The 22220-nt window shown below is 39.8% G+C and overlaps 1 long non-coding RNA gene across 1 annotated transcript in view; it reads left to right on the top strand.

Annotated features, from left to right (window-relative positions):
- The window catches only part of LOC138834989 (uncharacterized), a 32501-nt gene extending 10302 nt beyond the window's left edge, over positions 1-22199 (top strand). Inside the window, exon 3 of the long non-coding RNA XR_011374323.1 lies at positions 21919-22199. This is a non-coding gene — a long non-coding RNA (uncharacterized lncRNA). The remainder of the gene's footprint in view (positions 1-21918) is intronic.
- The last annotated feature ends 21 nt before the right edge of the window (positions 22200-22220 follow it).

The raw sequence follows: 22220 nt of genomic DNA, 5'->3' as shown, positions 1-22220 counted from the left end.
TTAATCGTAAGAGACTCAGATTTGCCTGCCCAGGCTGGCTTTTAAACGCAATCCTCGCATTGCAAACCTCATGATTGGATTATAACTGTGAGCCACCAGTACCACTCTGGGATTTGTCATTTTTGACAAATGCCAAATGTGTCTATTGAGATGGTCTGAGCATTGAACATTGCACTGCACCCAAGGCAAATTTCAGGAGAATGACAAAGATGTAGAGACCGTTTGGTGCCTCACACACACCATTACATAATGTAAGTTAATGACTTTCTTCCCAGAAATACATAACGCTTATCTTTATACAATGTAAGGTGCTTAAGTGCTTCTTCATATTTATCTAAAATAGTATATACATTGAAAGGAACTCCACCATATGTAAACAAAATATTTTTTGTTAGTGATGGGGATTGAACTCTGGCACTGTCCTTCAGCTCTTTAAGCTCAAGGCAATGCTCCACCACTTGTGCCACAGCACCATTTCTATCTTTGTCTGTTCATGTGGTGTTGAGGAATCAAATCCAGGGCTTCATGCATGAGAAGCAAATACTCTATCACTGAGCCATCTTCCTAGGTCACTAAACAAAAGACATTTATGTGTCAGCTGGGCACTGTTGGCTGACACTTGTAATACTAGCTACTCAGGAGGCTAAGAGGTGGGGATTGCGGTTCAAAGCCAGCCTGAGCAGGTAAATGGAGCTGTGGCTCAAGTGGTAAAGCACTAGCCTTGAGTAAAAATAGCAAAGGGACAGGGCCCAGCCCCTGAATTCACGTCCTACTCTGCACTACCAGTTTAAAACTTTTTTTAATGATAAAGCAAGTCATCATCCATGGGTCTAAAACACTTGTGAGCAGTTGCTGACATACATGTCTGCCAACCTACAACATCGGCACATGCAACATGATAGACTTATACATTTCTGTTCATTTCAAGGCTAGGTACAATCACATGATTGCAATATATGTAGAAGCTGCAATCAGTTTGAAGTCTACGTTCATTTTCTTTGTCAGTGCTCTTGTAAGTGTGTCTGAGCAGTGTCCCTCACAGGAAGAAAAGAAGCTCCTAATGACTCACCTTAATCTCATGTTGTGAGTAGAAATAAGACCGGGCTGTATGTCAATGCAACATTGCTTGGCTGTTTTTGACTCATCCTGGTTCCTTGAAGGCAGAGCCCCATCTTTTGATTCCATGTTAGGGATCTCAGGGGAGGTCACCATCAAATAGGAACTGAAGAATATCACCAGCTCCCCTTCATTAAAACCTCATTATAGTTGAAGCCAGTGGTTCACATGTGTAATCCTAACTACTCAGGAGGCTAGCAATATATGGTTGTGGTTCAATGCCAGCACTGGGTAGAAAAGTCCATGACACTTTTATCTCCAATTAAACATCAAAAAAACTTGAAGTGGACCAGTGTCCCAAGTGGTAGAGTGCTAGCCTTGAGCAAAAAAGCTCAGGGACAGCCCTAGGAATGGCACACACACACACACACACACACACACACACACACACACAAACAAACAAATACACACACATACACACACACTCAAACACACATACGCTCCTTTTTGTTAGCTCATCTAATGCTCCCAACAACCATATAAGTCAGGTATGCTTATTTCCATATTACAGAGGAGGAAAATTCCTGGTGTGTCAGTGGACTCAGACCTCAAATCCATGCCCCTGTCCCAGTACTTTTTTGGGAATAAACCTGTGGACCAAGAGACAAACAGGTTACAGGCATTCTGTGGTGTGTGTGTGTGTGTGTGTGTGTGTGTGTGTGTGTGTGTGTGTGTGTGTGTGTGTGTGTGTGTGTGTGTGTGCACCAATCCTAGGGTTTGAACTTCGAGTCTGGGTTCTGTCCCTTAGCTTTTATTCTCAAGGTTGGCACACTGTACCACTTGAGCCAAAGCTCCACTTCTTGGTCTTTAGTTCTTCATTGGAGATGACTCTCACAGACTTTTCTGCCCAGGCTGACTTTGAATCATGCATGGTTCTCAGATCTCAGCCTCCTCAGTAACTAGGAGTCTAGATGTAACTATTGGCATCAGGCATAGATTCTTCACCCTTCTGGGTAAATCTGTCTTACCTGGTTTCCTCAGTGTGAATTGGTTTTAATAATGTTTGACCCTAGGCCAGTTGAGACTTGTATGTCCTTATTACAGAGTCTGGCTGTTGCTTCATTACAGCACTAACTACTCTGCCTGTGATGAAAGTTTTTGAAAAGAAAAAGTAAGCCAGGTGATGGTGACTCACATCTTTAATTCTAGCTGGTGAAGAGGCTGAGATCTGAGGATTGCTATTCAAAGCCAGCCTGGGCAGGAAAGACTGTAAGAATCTGGAAGTGGGGCTGTGGCCCAAGTGGTAGAATTTTAGCGTTGAATGAAGAGCTCAGAAACAGTGCCCAAGCCCTCTTTTCAGACCATAGGACAAACACAAAATGAAAGAAAGAGAAAGAAAGAAAGGGAGTAGGGGCAGGAGGAGAAGGAAAGAGGGAGAGAAGAATTATGGCATTAGTTGGTCAGATATGTAAAAGCAAACCAGTAGTGGAACTGTGTCGCAAAGTGGTAGAGAGTTAGCTTTGAGCGAAAAAGCTCAGACACGGGCCCTGTGATCAAGTCCAAAGAAGACAAAAAAGAGAGGGAGGGGATAGAAGGAGAAAGGGAAGGAAGGAATGATCTAGTCCAAGAGTTGAGTGAAATAGAAACTTCTGGGTATCCGGGAACCTACAGACAACCAGGAGGCATAGTTTTTTAACCACAAATCCTTGGCTGGTGCTGACAGTCAGATTCCCCCTACAGAGTCCATGCTGTGCTTGAGTTCAGGCCTATTGAATCCTCCCTGGGCCTTGGGACTGAAGATCTAGCCTTTGCTTCATTTGTAAAGACTAGGAACCCGAGGACATCAAGGACCTCTCATGGCAAGAAGAGTAAGACATGGGTATCCATTCCTTGAAATCAGATCCTTTCAGTGACATGCCTACTCTGATCCTTCTATTCTATCATCTAAAAAATACCTACATCACCAGCACTCCAGGAAAAGAAAGGGAGCCCCCTCAATGGCTTTAGGGTGGGTCTCTCTATCCCATTTGACAGTCCTGGTCCAGCACAGATTCTGCCAGCCCTCTCCTTCTCTCTCCCTCCCTCCCTCTATTGTTTTGGGGAGTCTTCAATGACCAGAGTATAGAATGGGCTGCTATCTCCCCATTGGCACCAACAGTATTTAGCCATTTTCCTCAAAATCACAGCCAGAACACGAGTGATTAAAGTCAAATTCAAATCTGCCAGCAAGTCATAACATATAGGGCTAGGACATTTATCAAGGCTGGGGGCCTCTAGTGACCTCAAAGAAAGCCAGTGAGATGGGGCAGGGAAGAGGCTGCAGTGGGACTTCTCTTCTCTGCCCTGCACCTTATAAGGCTTCTCAAATCAAGGTCAGGCCAAATAATAATGACAAATAATAAATATTGATTACTAACAACTCCTGTATTGAGACATGAAGGTTTCATTTATTTTATTTTTACCCCATCAAATGTCCATACCCACCCCATGGAGTATTTATTATTATTGATGTTCTTTCTTAAACTTCATTCACATATCAGAAAATGGTATTCAGAGAAATTAAGCCACTGACTAGAGCCACACAGCTCAAAATGCAAATAGTAAACATAAGAATACTTTCTGAGGCAGGTGCTGGTATCTCATGCTTGTAATCTTAGTTACTCAGGAGGCTGAGGTCTGAGGATCATGGTTTACAGCCATGATCTCTGATTAACCACTAAAATGCCTGCAATGGAGCTGTAGCCCAAGTTATAGAGTGTTAGTTTTGAGTGAAATATCTAAGGGACAGTGCCCAGATCTTGAGTTCAAGCTCTGGTACTGGCACCAAAAACTAAAAACAAAAAAAAAGGCTCATAACCTTCACCCAAGACTATCTCCCACACACCAACAAAAACCTGGACCTGAAGGTGTGTGTGGCTCAAGAGGTAAGTACTAGTCTCAAGCAGAATAAGCTAAGGGAAAGTGTCTAAACCCTGAGTTCAAGCCTCCCCACTATAAACTTGTGTGTATATGTATATGTGTGTATATCTATATACACATATATAAAATGTGTCCACACATATGTACACATGCATGTATGTATACACATATGTGTATGTGTTGATTGGGGGATATCAGGACTGATATCTCAAGCAAGAGAAAATTTTTCCATCATTCAGCCTGTAGATGGAGACTCAGAATTTCTATACTGCAGTTAAGTGAGGATACTCAAATTTTGAAATTCATCAAATCATTGGACAAAGCCCATTCTATTTAGGAAGGGTAATCATCTTTTTTTGCTTTGTTTTGTTATGATTTTGTTTTTTGCCAGTTCTGGGGCTTGACCTCAGGTCCTGCGAACTGTCAGTGAGCTGCTTTTGCTCAAGGACAGTGCTCTACCACTTGAGCCACAGAGTAACTTCTAGGTTTTGTTCATGCGGTATTGAGGAATCAAACCCAGAGATTCATGCATGCTAGGCTAGCACTCTAACACTAAGCCACATTCCCAGGCCATAATAAATCTTCTTTACTCCAAGTTTAAAATTATTTAAATTTATCTATTGAAATTTACCCATGTGATTAAAATGGTAATCACATCCAAAAATTTTTTAATTTCTTTCCTTTTTTATTGCGAAAATACTGTACAGAGGGGTTACAATTACTTGGGCTAGGTAATGAATACATTTCTTATCAAACATTGTTGCCTCTTCCATTGTTTCCCCTTACCATCCCTTCCCATCTCCCACCCACCCACCCTTAATCCCCCCTCCCTCCAAAGATGTAAAGTTTGTTTTTCTCCATAACGACTTTTATATCTCATTGTTGCAATGGGTCCACCTGTATCCCTATTTAAACAATTTGTTTTTTATTTGTTAGGAAATGGAAAGACTTGGAAAAAATTATATTAAGTGAAGTAAGCCAGACCCAAAGAAACATAGGTCCCAAGGGTTCCCTTATATGCAACAAATAGTATATGTCTGACATAAGCAGAAACGGTCAGATAAATTGATGTTAGGCGAAATGAACCCCAAGATAAAGATTCAAATGTTTTTTCTTCCTTGCGATTATTTCTAACAGCTTTATAAGATGATTACTTTGTTGCTTTGTATGTCCCTTCCCCACAGTATAACCCCTGCTTCCAAAAGTCTTTTCACAGCAACATTTACATTGATGTTTGACTAAAACATGAGGCACTACATGCTAGCAGAATTAATGTGTTAAAATTCACCATCTCTAGCCGTGAGTTGTTCGCTCATGGCTGTAATTCTAGCTATTCAGGAAGCTTAGAGCTGAGGACTGAAGCTTTATGAGACTCATCTCCAATTAACTATCTCAAAAAACTGATGTGGAATTATGGTACCAGTGGCAGAGTGCTAGCCTTAAGCAAAAAAACCCCACGGATGGTGCCCAGGACCTAGTACAAGCAATAAAACTGTGTGTGCATGAGCATGAACACACAAACACACACACACATGCACACATATAAGCACATGCACATACACACCATTACTACCACTATCACTAGAATATCATGACTCTTGTCACAGGAGATCTGCCACAGTCAAATTGTGAGACAGGAAGTAGAATGGTGGGTTTCCTGAGACTGTGGAAAGGGATGGATGGAAGGTGCTCTTTAATAAGTGCTTCATTTCAGGTTGGATTCTGAGAAAGTTCTAGAAGTTGGTATCAGAGAGGGTGCATAAAAATTTGAATGTACTTAAAGCCACTGAAGTGTACAATTGTAACTGGTTGAGATGACACATTTTATGCTATGGTTATTTTCCCAGGATGAGAGAATAGATAACAATACAGCCAGGGAGGGCCTGGACAAGAAAAGATAGCAGGAGGCGAGGGCCCTTATAGTGTTCACTCCTTCAGTTTCCCACCAACAAATATCTGCTGTTGAGCCACTTGTGCTGGGCTTATGACAGGTTGGAGCAAAGGCAGTGGGTGGCTACCTGTAATTGGCCCTCTATCATTTGAGCCACATCTGTACTTCTGGCTCTTTTTAAGTTAATTGGAGATAAAACTCTCAGATTTAGCTGCCTGGGCTGGATTTGAACTTCAATAATCAGATTTAAAGCTTATTATACTATCTTAAAGAAATGATTGGAACTTGCTCTTTTGTTGTTGTTGGTTTTGGTTGTCAGGCTTGCACTTGGGTCCCAGGCTCTGTACCTGAGTTCTTCTATTTAAGGCTAGCATTCTACCAGTTTTCATTACTACACTACTTTTGGTTTTCTGGTGATTAATTGGAAATAAAGTATCACAGACTTCACTGCTCAGACTGGCCATGAACCCTGATCCTCTGATCTCAATCTCTTTAGTAGTTAGGATTTCAGGTGTGAGTCAATTACACCTTGCTGGGAACCTGCTCCTTTATGAAGGAAGGCATTCTGATTATCTCCATTTTCCAGATATAGAAACAGAGGCAAACAAATTAAAATGACTTGTCTATGATGTCAAACGTTAGTAAATGCTGGAGCTGGGTCTTTTATCCTGGTCTTTCCAATGGCAAATCTCACCCTCAAATAATACTCCATTAATGTGTTGCCTTTGTTATCCCCTACCCTCACATTATTGTAGCAAGGAATCAAAAACACCCACAGGTGTGATTAAGTACAGGCTCTGTCTAATGAAGAGAGTGCCTGGGTTTGAGTCTCATCTTCACTACTGAAGTTGGATTGAGAGGTTTGTTGGGCCGGGATTAAAGGTTTGTGTTTTTGGCCCTGGCAAATCATTGGTTTTGTTCCAGTAGCCTGGTCTGTAAGACTAAGATAATGATTACCTATCTCATAGGTTTATTACCAAGTTCACAAAGAAAAAGGTGGGTTGGTGCCTAGCATATACTCAGCAACCCATTGATGTCAGCTGTTTATTTCATTGAGTAAAGATGGCAGCCTATGGCTGGGTGTCCAGCTCAATAGTAAAGCCTATACTTATTTAGCATGGTGTGGAGGAGGAAGTTTGGGAGGGGACAGGAGGAAGAATCAAGAAGAAGGAAGAAGAAACGGTAGAATGTGGCCAGGCACCAGCAGCTCAAGCCTGTAATCCTAGCTACTTAGAAGGCTAAGATCTGTGGATGGTGGTTCAACCCAGCCTGGGCAGAGAAGTCTCTGAGACACTCAAGTCTAATAAAGTACTCAAAAAAAGCTGGAAATGGCATTGTTGCTCAAGGGGTAGAACACTACCCTTGATTGAGCACAATTTGGCTCAGGGACAGTGCTCAACCAATGAGTTCCAGTTCCAGGTATGGCTAAATCAATCAGTCAATCAATAAAACAAGGAGTACAAGTGGAAGATTCGGTTGTGTGTTAGCCATGTATTTTTTTCTTGCTATGACAAAATATTTGACAGAAATATCCTAGGAAGTTATTTTGCTCAGTGTCATAGATTTCAGGGATTAATGGCAGAGAAGAACATGGAGGACATGGAGCATGGGGAGGGGTAAGAGAGGGAAAGGGAGTGCTTCGTTGGGAAGATTCTCTTTTCTCTTCATTAACTCAGTATGGAAAGCCAGCATACCGGATGGTGCCACCCATGTGCAGGAGGGATATCTGCTTTGGTTAATCTGTTATGGAAACCCACCAAACACACCCAGAGTTATGCTTTAATTATTAGCTGGGCGCATCTAAACCAAATCAAATCAATCCCATTGAAGCTCATCCTCAAGATTAACCATCACAGATATCAATTTCATTTGCCTCCAAATTTACATTCCTTGTTATCTCTCAACTCACCAATCATTTATCATTCTTGTTTTTTTTCACATTTAGGCTAGTGTGTGTGTGTGTGTGTGTGTGTGTGTGTGTGTGTGTGTGTGTGTGTGTGTGTGTGTGTATGTGTGTGTGTGTGTGTGTGTCCTACTTAATGGTGAAACCACATATACTTTTCTCCTAAAATCAGCAACAAGGGTACCATATCTACTGTCACCACTTGTAAGTTGTAGGAACTAGATTTGCAAGGAAAATCAATTTGACAATAGAAATGTCAATATCTGTGTTGATAGGAAGGAGTGTAATTATCTTTTTTGCAGATAATATTATCTTTTTTTGTTCCATCCTGAGCCTAGAACTCAGCGATTGTGCTTTGTCCCTGAGCTTTTTACTCAAAGCTAGAGTTCTACCCCTTGAACTGCAACTCCACCTCTGGTTTTTTAACGGTTAATTGGAAATAAGAATCTCAAGAGTCTCACATACTTCTTTGTCCAGTCTAGCTTCCAACTGCAATCCTCAGAAATCAGCCTCCTAAGTAGCGAGGATTAGAGGCAGCAGCCACTGGCTCCCAAATCTCATATTATTTTTTATTTAGAAAATTACAAGACCCAGCAATCCCACTTTTGGGCATTTACGCAAATGTTTACAAACAAGACCACACTAAAGCTACCAGCACAACTATGTTTATTGCAGCATTATTTACCATAGCTAAGATCTGGAACCAACCCAGATGCCCCTCAGTAGATGAATGGATCAAGAAAATGTGGTATATATACACAATGGAATTCTATGCCTCCATCAGAAAGAATGACATTGCCCCATTTGTTAGGAAATGGAAAAACTTGGAAAAAATTACATTAAGTGAAGTAAGCCAGGCACAAAGAAACACAGGTCCCATGGTTTCCCTTATTTGCAATATCTAGTATATGTATGAGTCAAGCGGAAAGTCAGATAATGTGATGTTAGGAAAATGAATCCTTAGGTATTTTAATGTTTTTTTTCTTTCATGCATGTGTTTCTAACGCATTTATAAGTTTATTTCTTTGTTGCTTTGTATGTCCCTCCACCACAGTATAACCCCTGCTTTCAATATATTTGATGTCAGTATAACTTATGGAGGAGATGGGGAAAAACAGTCATTTAAGGATTCAGGTGGACCTGTTGCAACAATGAAGAGTACAAATTGTCATGTCAAAAAGGAGCTTTACAATGATGGTGGGGGGGAGCGGGGGGGGGAGGGAAGGATTGGAGGGAGGGAGGAGGCTGGGAAGGGAGGTGAAGGGTAAACAAAGGAGGAGGCTGCAATGCTTGGTAAGAAATGTACGCATTACTTTGACCATGTAATTGTAACCCCTCTGTACAGTATATTCACAAATAAAATTAAATTAAAGAAAGAAAGAAATGAACCTACAGACCTATAACCAAGTAGACTTCGATAAGGGAGCTAAAATAATAGAATGGAAGAAAGACAGCCTGTTCAGTAAATGGTGTTGGCAAAATTGGTAAACTACATGTAGAAAACTAAAGCTAGATCCTTATATATCACCCTGTACTAGAATCAACTCCAAATGGATCAAAGACCTCGGAGTCAAAGCAGACACTCTGAAAACATTACAGGATGGAAAAGGAGAAACCATAGGTCTCCTTGGCTCAGGCCGAAATTTTCTCTTTTTTTTTAAAAATTTATTTTATTTTATTTGTGAACATACTGTACACAGGGGTTACAATTACATGGGCAGGATAATGCATACATTTCTTACCAAGCATTGCAGCCTCCTCCTTTGTTTACCCTTCACCTCCCTTCCCAGCCTCCCCCCTCCCCCCACCCAATTATACCCCCTCCCCCCCCACACTGACATTGTAAACCTGGTTTTGACATGACATTTTGTACTCATTGTTGCAACAGGTCCACCTGAATCCTTAAACGACTTATTTGTCCCCATCTCCTCCACATGTTATACTGACATCAAATATAGTGAAAGCGGGGGTTACACTGTGGGGGAGGGACATACAAAGCAACAAAGAAATAATCTTATAAATGCGTTAGAAACACATGCATGAAAGAAACGAAAACATTAAAATACGTATTTAAGGGTTCATTTTCCTAACATCACATTATCTGACATTTTCCGCTGACTCATACCTATACTAGATATTGCAAATAAGGGAAACCATGGGACCTAGGTTTTTTGGGCCTGGCTTACTTCACTTAATATAATTTTTTCCAAACCTTTCCATTTCCTAACAAATGGGGAAATGTCATTCTTTCTCATGGAGGCATAGAATTCCATTGTGTATATATACCACATTTTCTTGATCCACTCATCTACTGAGGGGCATCTGGGTTGGTTCCATATCTTAGCTATGGTAAATAATGCTGCAATAAACATAGGTGTGCTGGTAGCTTTAGTGTAGTCTTGTTTGTATACATTTGGGTAAATGCCCAAAAGTGGGATTGCTGGATCATAGGGGATATCTATGTGAAGTCTTTTGAGGAACCTCCATACTGCTTTCCAAAGTGGTTGAACAAGTTTACATTCCCACCAACAATGAAGTAAGGTTCCCTTCTGTCCACATCCCCTCCAGCATCTGTTGTTGTTAGAGTTCTTGATTTTTGCTGTTCTAACTGGAGTGAGGTGAAATCTCAATGTTGTTTTGATTTGCATTTCTTTTATGGCTAGGGATGTTGAACATTTCATCATGTGTCTATTGGCCATCCTTCTTTCTTCTTCAGAGAAGCTTCTCTTTAAGTCTTTCGCCCACTTATTTATTGGGCAGTTGTTTCTTTGAGGATTTGTTGTTGGGTGGTTTAATTTTTTGAGTTCCAAGTATATTTTAGATATGAGACCCTTGTCCGTTGTATGGCTAGTAAAGATCTTCTCCCAATCGGTGGGCTTTCTCTTGATCTTGCTAGCTATGTCATTTGCCCTGCAGAAGCTCTGCAACCTTATGCAATCCCATTTGTCCAACCTTTCTTTGATTGGTTGTGCTTCCGGGTCTCTATTCAGAAAATTTCGACCTGAGCCAAGGAGACTTAGGGTTTCTCCTATTCCATTCTGTAATGTTTTCAGAGTGTCTGCTTTGAGTTCAAGGTCTTTGATCCATTTGGAGTTGATTCTGGTGCAGGGTGATATATAAGGATCTAGCTTTAGTTTTCTACATGTAGTTAACCAATTTTGCCAGCACCATTTACTGAAGAGGCTGTCTTTCTTCCATTCTATTGTTTTAGCTTCCTTATTGAAGATTAGATGGCTATAGGTCTGTAGGTTCATTTCTGGGTTTTCAATTCTATTCCATTGGTCCTGAGGTCTGTTCTTATGCCAATACCAAGCTGTTTTGATTACTATGGCTTTATAGTAGAGTTTGAAATTTGGTATTGATATTCCTCCAGCAGTGTTCTTTCCGTTGAGGAGCGTTTTTGCTATTCGGGGTCTTTTATTGTTCCATATGAATTTTTGGATTGCCTCTTCTATTTCCTTGAAGAATGAGGGTGGAATATTGATAGGTATCGTGTTGAATTTGTAGATACCCTTGGGAAGTATTGCCATTTTCACGAAGTTAATCTTGTCAATCAAGGAGCATGGGAGGTTTTGTCATTTTTTAAGTTCTGTGTTGATTTCCTTTTTCAAGATTTTAAAGTTTTCATCGTAGAGGTCCTTCACTTCTTTAGTTAAGTTAATTCCAAGGTATTTAATTTTTTGTGGGGCTATTACAAATGGAGTTGCTTTCCTAATTTCAGCCACATTTTTCTCATTGTGGGCATACAGAAAAGCCATTGATTTTGGGGGGTTAATTTTATAACCTGCTACTTTGCCAAAGTTTTGAATCAGCTTGAGTAATTTGGGAGTGGAGTCTATGGGATTCTTTAAATACAAGATCATGTCATCTGCAAAGATGGAGAGTTTTATTTCTTCTTTCCTTATTTGGATCCCCTTTATGTCTGCATCTTGTCTTATTGCTGTAGCTAGGCATTCTAATACTAGATTGAAGAGAAGTGGAGAGAGTGGGCATCCTTGTCTTGTTCCTGAGTTAAGAGGAAATGGCTTTAGTTTTTCACCATTGAGTATAATGCTGGCTGTAGGTTTCTCATATGCAGCCTTTCTTGTATTGAGGAATGTTCCATGGAATCCTAATTTTTCCAAAACCTTCATCATAAAGGGGTCTTGGACCTTGTCCAATGCTTTTTCTGCTCCTGTTGATGTGATGAATAATATTAATTGATTTGCGTATATTGAACCAGCTTTGCATTCCTGGAATGAATCCTGTTTGATCGTGGTTTATGATTTTTTGGATGAATTGTTGAAGTCGATTGGCCAAAATTTTGTTGAGAATTTTTCCATCAATGTTCATCAGAGAAATGGGTCTATAGTTCTCTTTCTTTGATGAGTCCCTGCCTGGTTTTGGGATGAGGGTTATGATGGCTTCATAGAATGTGTTCGGTAGTGAGCTTTCTCTTTCAATTTCATTGAAGAGTTGGAGGAAAATTGGTGTGAGCTCTGTTTTGAAGGCCTTGTAAAATTCCACTGTAAAATCATCTGGTCCTGGACTTCTCTTAGCTGGGAGGTCTCTTATTGCTTTTTCTATTTCAATGCTTGATATGAGCCTGGTAAGATAGTTTAACTCATCTTGGTTTAGTTTTGGCATGTCAATAATTGCTAGGAAGAGGTCCATTTCTGTGAAGTTGTCGAACTTATTAGCATAAAGTTTTGAGAAGTATTCCCTTATAATGTTCTGAATCTTGGTTGTTTCCGTGGTGATGTTTCCATTCTCATCTCTGAGTTTATTAATTTGGGTGTGTTCTCTTCTTTTTCTGATAAGATTTGCTAAGGGTCTGTAAATTTTGTTAATTTTTTCAAAGAACCAACTCTTTGTTTTGTTGATTCTTTCTATAGTTTTTTTTGGATTCTAGTTCATTTAATTCTGATTTAATTTTGATTATTTCTTTCCGTCTACTGGATTGGGGTTTATCTTGCTGCTCTTTTTCAAGGAGGTTTAGATGTGTCAATAAATTGCTAGTTTCAGATCTCTCCAATTTGTTGATGTAGGAGCTCAGAGCTCTAAACTTGCCTCTGAGTACTGCCTTTGCTGTGTCCCAGAGGAGCTGTTAATTTGTGTGTTCATTTTTGTTGAATACCATGAACATTTGAATTTCCTTTCTAATCTCTTCCATGACCCACTCATGATTCAGCATTGTGTTGTTCAGCCTCCATATGATACCGGACTTTCTTTGGTGGCTTTTGGTGTTGAGTCCTAATTTTATTCCCTTGTGGTCAGAGAGAATGCAAGGTATAACTTCAATGTTTCTGAATTTAGACAAGTTTGCTTTGTGGCCTAAAATATCTTCTATTTTAGAAAACTTTCCATGTGCTGCTGAGAAGAACGTGTATTCTGAGGCTGCTGGGTGAAATGTTCGGTAAATGTCTGTTAAGTCTAGTTGATCCATGAAGCTGTTTAGATCTGCGTTTTCTCTGTTGAGTTTTTGCCCAGTTGATCTATCTAGTGGGGAGAGTGGTGTGTTAAAATTCCCAACAATTAATGCCTTTGGATCTATATGGGATTTGAGGGAAAGTAGTGTTTCTTTGATAAATTTGGGTGCTCCTTTGTTTGGCGAATAGATATTTAGAATTGTAATATCCTCCTGAACGAGAGATCCTTTCATTAGTATGTAGCGAACTTCTGTATCTCTTCTCACGAATTTTAATTTGAAGTCTATTTTATCTGATATTAGGATTGCAACTCCGGCCTGTTTATGGGGGCCGTTTGCTTGGTAGATTTTGTTCCAGCCTTTAACATTGAAAATGTGTTTGTTTTTACTGGCAAGATGTGACTCCTGAAGGCAGCAGATAGAAGGGTCTTGTTTTTTAATCCAACTAGACAGTCTATGTCGCTTAATTGGAGAGTTCAGTCCGTTAACGTTAAGAGATAGGACTGAGAGGTATTTGGGAGTTCCTGCCATGTTATCTACCTTCTTGGGGGCTGCGAAACCTGGGTTCTTCCTAAGGTTCTTGGATTCTCAGTTTGGGTGCAGTTTCTTGGCCTTTGTTGCAGTCTTGTTGGTTTTCTATGTGTAGGACATCTTTAAGAATCTTTTGCAGGGCTGGTTTGGTGGAGATGAATTGTTTCAATTTTTCTTTTATGGAAGGTTTTTATTTGGCCTTCAGTTATGAAGGAGAGTTTAGCTGGGTACAGTATTCTTGGTTGATAGTTGGTTGTTTTTAGGGCATGGCATACGTCATTCCAGGCTCTTCTTGCTTTGATTGTCTCTGCTGAGAAATCTGAGGTAATTCTACTTGGTTTCCCTTTATAGGTGATTAACCTTTCTCCCTGACAGTTTTAAGGATCTTTTCCTTGGTCTGGGTTGATCCTGTGTGGATTATAATGTGATGGTGGGATATCCTATTCTGGTCTGGTCTGTTTGGGGTTCTAAAAGCTTCTTGTATCTGAATAGGCCTATCTTTTTGTATGTTTGGGAAGTTCTCTGCTAGAATCCTGTTAAACAAATTTCCTAGACCATTAACTTCTGTTTCTAGGTGCTCCTCTACACCCATTGTCCTTCGACTGGGCCTTCTGATGGTGTCTTCCAGGTGTTGGATAGACCTCTCATATTTCTTGGACTTGTCTTGGATGGTTGTATGTTCTTTCTCTATAATATCTAGGCTGTCTTCAATCCCTGAGATTCGATCTTCTGCATGGTCTAACCTGTTGTCAAGACTCTCTACTTTGTTTTTTATCTCTTTTCCTTCTAATTTGTCAGCTTTGATGGCTTCAAGTTCTTTGTTGAAGCTTTGTTTTAGGTCTTGTATGAATTTCTTTACTTCCTTAATTTGGTGTTCAGTGTTTGTTCTCAAATCACTTAGTTGATTGGTTATGGTTTCTTTGGACTCCCATTCCTTCTGTTGGGTTCCATTCAGCATTCCTTTTGTGGTCTCCCTGACTTCATCTTCGTGTATTCCCTACCTGGTCTCTCAATTCCTGAATTACTCTTTGATTAGCTTCCTCCCGTCTGTGGGATTCCTGCAGTTCTCTTTCTTCCCGTTCGTGGGATGCCTGCAGTTCTCTTTGAGTGTTCTCAGCCTGCTCACGCCATTCCTCCCTTTCTCTTTGAGTATTCTCAAGTTGTTCACGCAAATCCTGTAACAGTTTTTGAGTAGCTTCCTCACGCTTATGATATTCCTGTATAAAGTTCTGGGATGCCTCCTCTCTCTCCCTATCACGCTCATACAGAGTCCTTTGTACATTGTCAAACTTCTCATTTATCATGTTTGCTAGTAGTGATTGTAGAGCTATTTGGGAACTCTCCTCTGGATTATTCTTTATCTGTTCTAATCCCTGATTATCAAGATTGGGAATTTAGATGCCCGAATTTGCCATTTTTCTTGTGGTTTTCCGGCTTACTCTGCCCATTTGAGATGAAGATAGCACCAGTTTTGTGCTAGAACACTATCTGAATGCAACCATCAACCAAAGTTTGCGTTTGTACAGTCAATAGTCTACAGATACAATCTAGTTGAACAGATAGATCTATTCAACATCAAACAACTATATGTTAAAGGACTTCGAACCGCAGTAAAAAATTTGGAAAGCCAGAAATTATTAGGATTAGGGAGAGATGTGGGTAAAAAATAGGAATAGATTGGTGTGGGGAGGCACAGGGAGAGTTAACTATGTCCTAATCATAATGCAGGAAATGGGTTGGGTAGGATGCAAGTAGAGAGAGAGAGAAAAAGAAGAGACGGAAAGAGGAATGAAAAGAGACCAGAAAAAAAATAGAAACATAAAAGTTAATGTTATTATAGAGATTAAAAGACCGTCTATTTAGAGAGGAATGTGAATATGTTTAGAGAAAGGGAGGGACATAGAGGAGATGTGAAAAATTTAAGGATAGGAAGGGGAGAAGAAAAGATCAGAAGTTCAGTAGAGCTAGACAAAAAACAAAAAGATAATTAAGAAAGAAAGAAGACAAGAAAAGAAAGGAAAACGCTCATTCACATATTCCTAAAATAAAAATTATAAGAGGAGAAAAAAAAACGTTACTGGAAAACAATTATTTTTTCAGAAGAGGCAAAAATTAAAGATTAATAAATGTTTTAGAAGAGAAAAAAATTTATGTATATATATATATATATATATATATAAGGTAACAAAAAACAAAAAAAAAAACAAAAAAAGAAAAGAAGAAGAAGAAAAAAAAAGAAAAAAAAGTCTTTTGATTTTTTGGGGGGAGGAGGGGTGGGAAGAATCCTGTATCTCCCTTTTGTCTGTAACCAGTCTCTTGTTGGAGTCTCTGGTCAGCTTGAGGTCCTGTGGCTTGATTGGTTTCTTAAGTAGGTTTGTTGGAAGAGGCAGAAAAATGCTCTGCTTTACCGAAGATTTTGAGATCCCCCTCCCAGGTTAGTTTTCTGGGAGGGTGATCTGCTTTGAGAATCGCAAAAGAGGGGGATGCGGTGATGAGGCTAGGTTCTGGGTAGAGGTGAGGCCTTTCAATAAACAATAGCTTTTCCCTGGGGCTATTTTGTGATAAAGCTCACAGCGCCCAGCCTGGAGCCATTCTCAGGGTTTCTGTTTTTCAATTGAGTGTGGTGGCTGCTAGAGGGAGGGGCAGCCTCTGGCTCTGGTTACCCAGTGAGGCAAGCCACTCCAATGGCTGGCGCCTGAGCTGGGTGACTTTTCCCTGGATGGAGCCGAGTCTGGCAGGTCACTTCACCTTTAAGTTCTTGTGACCTGCTAAATGACTCGTTTTGTTCCAAGGCCTGAGATGGAGCTAGCAGCTCCTCCGAGCTTTGTCGGTATCCAAGATGGAGATCACCGGTGCTGTGGGGAGAGGGGTGGCCTTCCCTCCTCTGCTCCCTGAGAAGGAGTGAGGACGTCCGGCTTGTACTCACGCCGAGTCTTGGATCCTGGGTCGTCTCTGGTCTGCAAACTGCAGGATGAAGATGTCCGCTCCTTGTTGGTCTTGTTGGTGTTGAGTAGAATCTGCTCGTCCGCTGCGTCTGGCTCCTTCGTCCCGGACTCTCTGTGTCTCAGGTATGACCCTGCGGTGGTGGTCACCGCCGCGACCCTGCAGGCGCTCAGATGTGTCTCCTTGGCTTCCCCTCTCTTGACTAACTCTCTGTCCTGTGATGGCACACTTGGTGTGATTCTCTGGCTTAGGACTGTTCACTGGAACTCTAAAACTGCTTTCTATGCGAATGCTTGTTCAGATTCCAGCTTCTCCTCCGCCATCTTCCCGGAACCACATCCGAAATTTTCTTAATTGAGTCCCGGAAACAACAAATCAAAGAAAGGTTGGACAAATGGGATTGCATGAAGTTGCAGAGCTTCTGCATAGCAAAGGACATAGCTAGCAAGATCAATAGATAGCCCACAGATAGGGAGAAGATCTTCACTAGCCATACAATGGACAAGGGTCTCATATATAAAATATACATGCAACTAAAAAAATTAAATCCCCCAACAACAAATCATCAAAGAAACAACTGCCCAGTAAATAAGTGGGCTAAAGACTTGAAGAGAAACTTCTCTGAAGAAGAAAGAAGGATGACCAATAGACACATGAAGAAATGCTCAACCTCCCTAGCTGTAAAAGAAATGGAAAACAAAACAACATTGAGATACCACCTCACCCCAGTTAGAATAGCTATAAACAAGAACTCTTTAAGTCTTTAGACCTCTTATTTATTGGGGAGTTGTTTCTTTGAGGATTTCCTGTTGGGGAATTTAATATTATGAGTTCCAAGTACATTTTAGATATGAGACCCTAGTCCGTTTTATGGCTAGTGAAGATTTTCTACGTGGTCTTTCTATTGATCTTCTAGCTATGTCATTTGCCATGCAGAAACTCTGCAACTTCAAGCAATCCCATTTGTCCAACCTTTCTTTGATTTGTCGTGTTTCCGTGTCTTTATTAAGAAAATTTCAGCCTGTGCCAACAAGACCTAGGGTTTCTCCTATTCCATCCTGTAATGTTCTCAGAGTGTCTGCTTTGACTCTGGGGTCTTTGATCCATTTTGGAGTTGATTTTGGTGCAGGGTGATATATAAGGATCTAGCTTTAGTTTTCTACAAGTAATTAACCAATTTTGCCAGAACCATTTACTGAACAGGCTGTCTTTCTTCCATTCTATTTTTTGAGCTCCCTTATCGAAGATTAGATGGCTATATGTCTGTAGGTTCATTTCTGGGTTTTCAATTCTATTCCATTGGTCCCGAGGTCTGTTCTTGTGCCAGTACCAAGCTATTTTGGTTTCTATGGCTTTATAGTAGAGTTTGAAATTTGGTATTGATATTCCTCCAGCAGTGTTCTTTCCGTTGAGGAGCATTTTTGCTATTCGGGGTCTTTTACTGTTCCATATGAATTTTTGGATTGTCTCTACTATTTCCTTGAAGAATGAGTTTGGAATTTTGATAGGTATCGCATTGAATTTGTAGATAGCCTTGGGAAGTATTTCCATTTTCACTATGTTGATCTTTCTAATCCAGGAGCATAGGAGTTTTTGCCATTTTCTTAGTTCAGGTTTGATATCCTTTTTCAAGCTTTTAAAGTTTTCATCATAGAGGTCCTTCACTTCTTTAGTTAAGTTAATTACTAGGTATTTTATTTTTTGTGGGGCTATTACAAATGGAGGTGCTTTCCTAATTTCAGCCCCACTTTTCTCATTGTTGGCATACAGAAAAGCCATTGATTTTTGGAGGTCAATTTTACACTCTGCTACTTTGCCAAATTTTGAATCAGCTTGAGTAATTTGGGAGTGGAGTCTATGGGATTTTTTAAATACAAGATCATGTCATCTGCAAAGAGGGAGAGTTTTACTTCTTCTTTCTCTATTTGGATACTCTTTATGTTTGCATCTTGTCTTATTGTTGTAGCTAGACATTCTAATACTTCATTGAAGAGAAGTGGAGAGAGTAGACATCCTTGTTTTGTTCCAGAGTTAAGAGGAAATGGCTTTAGTTTTGATGGCTTCCAATTCTTTGTTGGAGCTTTTTTTAGATCTTGTATAATTTTTTTACTTCTTTACTTTGGTGTTCCGTGTTTATTCTCAAATCACTTAGTTGATTGTTTATGGTTTCCTTGGACTTTTATTCCTTCTGTGTGGTTCCATTAATCATTCTTTTTGTGGTCTCCCTGAATTTTTTCAGTTGTCTGCTTATGTATTACATGAATTCCTCTATCGATCTTTGTCTATTCTCATCCCGCTCTCGCAATTCCTGTATTACTCTTTGATTAGCTTCCTCATGTTCAAGCAATTCCTATAGTTCTTTTTGACTGTTCTCAGCCTGCTCACGCAATCCTTATCTATCACTTTGACTGTTCTCAGCCTGCTTACACAATTCATTTATTTCTCTTTGAGTGTTCTCAACCTGCTCATGCAATTCCTGAATCACTCATTGAGTAGCTTCCTCACACTTAAGAGATTGCTGTTTTGATCTTTGGTTTGCATCCTCTCTCTCCCTATTAGGCTCACACTCAGTCTTTGAAGGTTTTTGATCTTTACATTCACCATTTTTACCAGTATTGTTTGTACAGCTTTTTGGGAACTCTCCTCTGGATTATTCATTATTTGTTCTGTCACCTGATTACCATGAGTGGGAGTGGAGATACCTGGATTTGCCATTTTTCCGGATTTTTCTGCCCATTTGGTATGAAAGTAACACCAACTTTGTGCTAGAAAACTATTTTAAGGCAAGCATCAACCAGAGTCCTATAGTTGCACAGGGAAAAGGCTGCAGATACAATCTAGTTTAACAGATAAAATCTGTTCAACATCAAACAACTATGGATTAATGGGCTAAGAGCAGCAAGGAAAATTTGGCAAACCAGAAATTATTATGTTTAGGGAGAAATATGGTGAAAATTAGGATTAAATCGATCGGGAAATGCCAAAGAGAGTGAAATTAACCAAGTCCAAATCTCAAAGAGTGAAATATGCTGGACCGAATGATAGGAGAGAGAAAAAAAAGAGACGAGAAAAAATGGAAAAACAAAAAATTAATTTAAAAATTGAAACTTGAAGATTATCTAATTTTAAAGGTGAAATTGAGAGAATGAGGATAGGATGAGAGGAGGAGTGGGATTAAAAGGACACTTGAAAAACTAAAAAATAAAAATTCTTTTTTTTATTTTTTTTATTGTGAAAATACTGTACAGAGGGGTTACAATTACATGGGCAAGATAATGAGTACATTTCTTATCAAGCATTGTAGCCTCCTCCTTTGTTTCCCATTCCCATCCCTTCCCATCCTCCTCCCACCCCCCCCACCCAAACCTTCCACCCACCAAAATTCTAAAGTTCCTTTTTCCACATAATGACTTGTACATCTCATTCTTAAAAAATTATATAGGCATAAAGATATAATACTGCTACTAAGGAATTTAAGCCTGAGAGTATTTGAATTGAGTAATAAATTTCTGTATTAAGTGTGTACAGTATGGTAGATAAGGTGTAATAATTGAGGACGGATATATCTGAGGATGAGCAGAACAGCAATTAAGTCGCGCACAAAAGGACAAAAGAGAAGAAAAATGAAGAAAATGAGAAAGAAAAAAAAGAACTGAAAGGTCAGTAGAGACAAAAACAGCACACATACATATACACCTAAATAAAAATTTTAAGAGGAAAAATAAAAGATTAATAGAAAACAATTTTTAAAAAATTAAAAATAAAAAATAGGTAAAAAATAGTTCTTTGATTTGTTTTTTTATCGGGGGAGGTGGAGGGGAAGATCCTGTTTCTCACTTTTGTCTGTATCAACTCTCTTGGTTGAGTCTCTGGTCTGCTATGGTGTTTGGTTTTCACGTGCTTTGATTGGTTTCTTAAGTCAGTTTGTCTGAGCAGGCAGAAAAATGCTCTGCTTTACCCAGGATTTTGTAATCCTCCTCCCAGGCTAGTTCAGTGGGAGGGAGATCTGCTTTGAGTATCACAAAACAGGAAGATGGCTCTCTCCTCTAGTTGGGAGATGCTGTGATTAGGCTTGGTTCTGGGTAGAGTTGAGGCCTTTCAGCAATCTATAGGTTTTCCTTGGGGGCCTAGCTTCTGAGACACTCACAGAGTCCAGCCTGGAGCCATTGTCAGGGTTTATGTTTACTGAATTTCCTTTAATTGTCTAATATGCTGTAGGGAGGGGCAGCCTCTGGCTCTGTTTACACAGTGAAGAAAGCGACTCCTGAGGGGGAGGAGCTTCTACTGCCTGGGCTTGGTTACTTTCCCCTAGGTGGAGCTGATTATGGCAGGTCAGGTCAGGTTCCTGTGATTTGCTAAATGACTCTTTTGTTTTCTTCCAAGGCCTGAGTTGAAGCTAGCTGCTCAGCCGGACAGCTAGCTAGATTTCCATCAAGATGGAGATCTTGTTTCTTTGAAGATTTGTTTTTGGGGGGTTTAGTTTTTTAAGTTCCAGGTATGTTTTACATATGAAACAATCCCATTTGTCCAACCTTTCTTTGATTTGTTGTGTTTCTGGGTCTCTATTAAGAAAATTTCAGCCTGTGCCAAGGAGACCTAGGGTTTCTCCAATTCCATTCTGTAATGTTTTCAGAGTATCTGCTTTGACATTGATCCATTTGGAGTTGATTCTGGTGCAGGGTGATATATAAGGATCTAGCTTTAGTTTTCTAAAAGTAGTTAACCAATTTTGCAAGCACAATTTACTGATGAGGCTGTCTTTCTTCTATTCTATTTTTTTTTTAGCTCCCTTATTGAAGATTAGATAGCTATAGGTCTTTAGGTTCATTTTTAGGTTTTCAATTCTATTCCATTGTTCGAGTTTGATATTTGGTATTGATATTCCTCCAGCACTGTTCTTTCTGTTAAGGATTGTTTTTGCTATTCAGGGTCTTTTATTGTAACATATGAATTTTTGGATCGCTTCTTCTATTTCCTTGAAGAATGAGGTTGGAATATTGACAGGTATTGCACTGAATTTGTAGATAGCCTTGGGAAGTATTGCCATTTTCACAATGTTGATTTTTCCAATCCAGGAACAAGCATGGGAGTTTTTGCCACTTCCTAAGTTCTGTTTTGAATGCCTTTTTCAGGTTTTTAAAGTTTTCATCATAGAGGTCCTTCACTTCTTTGGTTAAGTTAATTCCTTGGTATTTTATTTTTTGTTGCTATTCTGAATGTAATTGTTTTCCTGATTTCAGCAACATTTCTCTCATTTTTGGCATACAGAAAAGACTTAAAGAGAAACTTCTCTGAAGAAGAAAGAAGGATGGCCAGTAGACACATGAAGAAATATTCAACCTCTCTAGCCAAAAAAGAAATGCAAATCAAAACAACATTGAGATACCACCTCACCCCAGTTAGAATGGCTATAATCAAGAACTCTAATAACAACAGATGCTGAAGGGGATGTGGACAGAAGGGAACCATACTCCATTGTGGGTGGGAGTGTAAACTTGGTCAACCACTTTGGAAAGTAGTATTGAGGTTCCTCAGAAGACTCCACATAGAGCTCCCCTATGATCCAGCAA

Source organism: Dipodomys merriami, unplaced genomic scaffold, assembly GCF_024711535.1.
Source record: "Dipodomys merriami isolate MVZ:Mamm:240054 unplaced genomic scaffold, mDipMer1.0.p SCAF_220, whole genome shotgun sequence".
Taxonomy (NCBI): Eukaryota; Metazoa; Chordata; class Mammalia; order Rodentia; family Heteromyidae; genus Dipodomys; species Dipodomys merriami.
The sequence above is the reverse complement of the archived record's forward strand: the minus strand, read 5'-3'. Positions and strand labels throughout refer to the sequence as shown.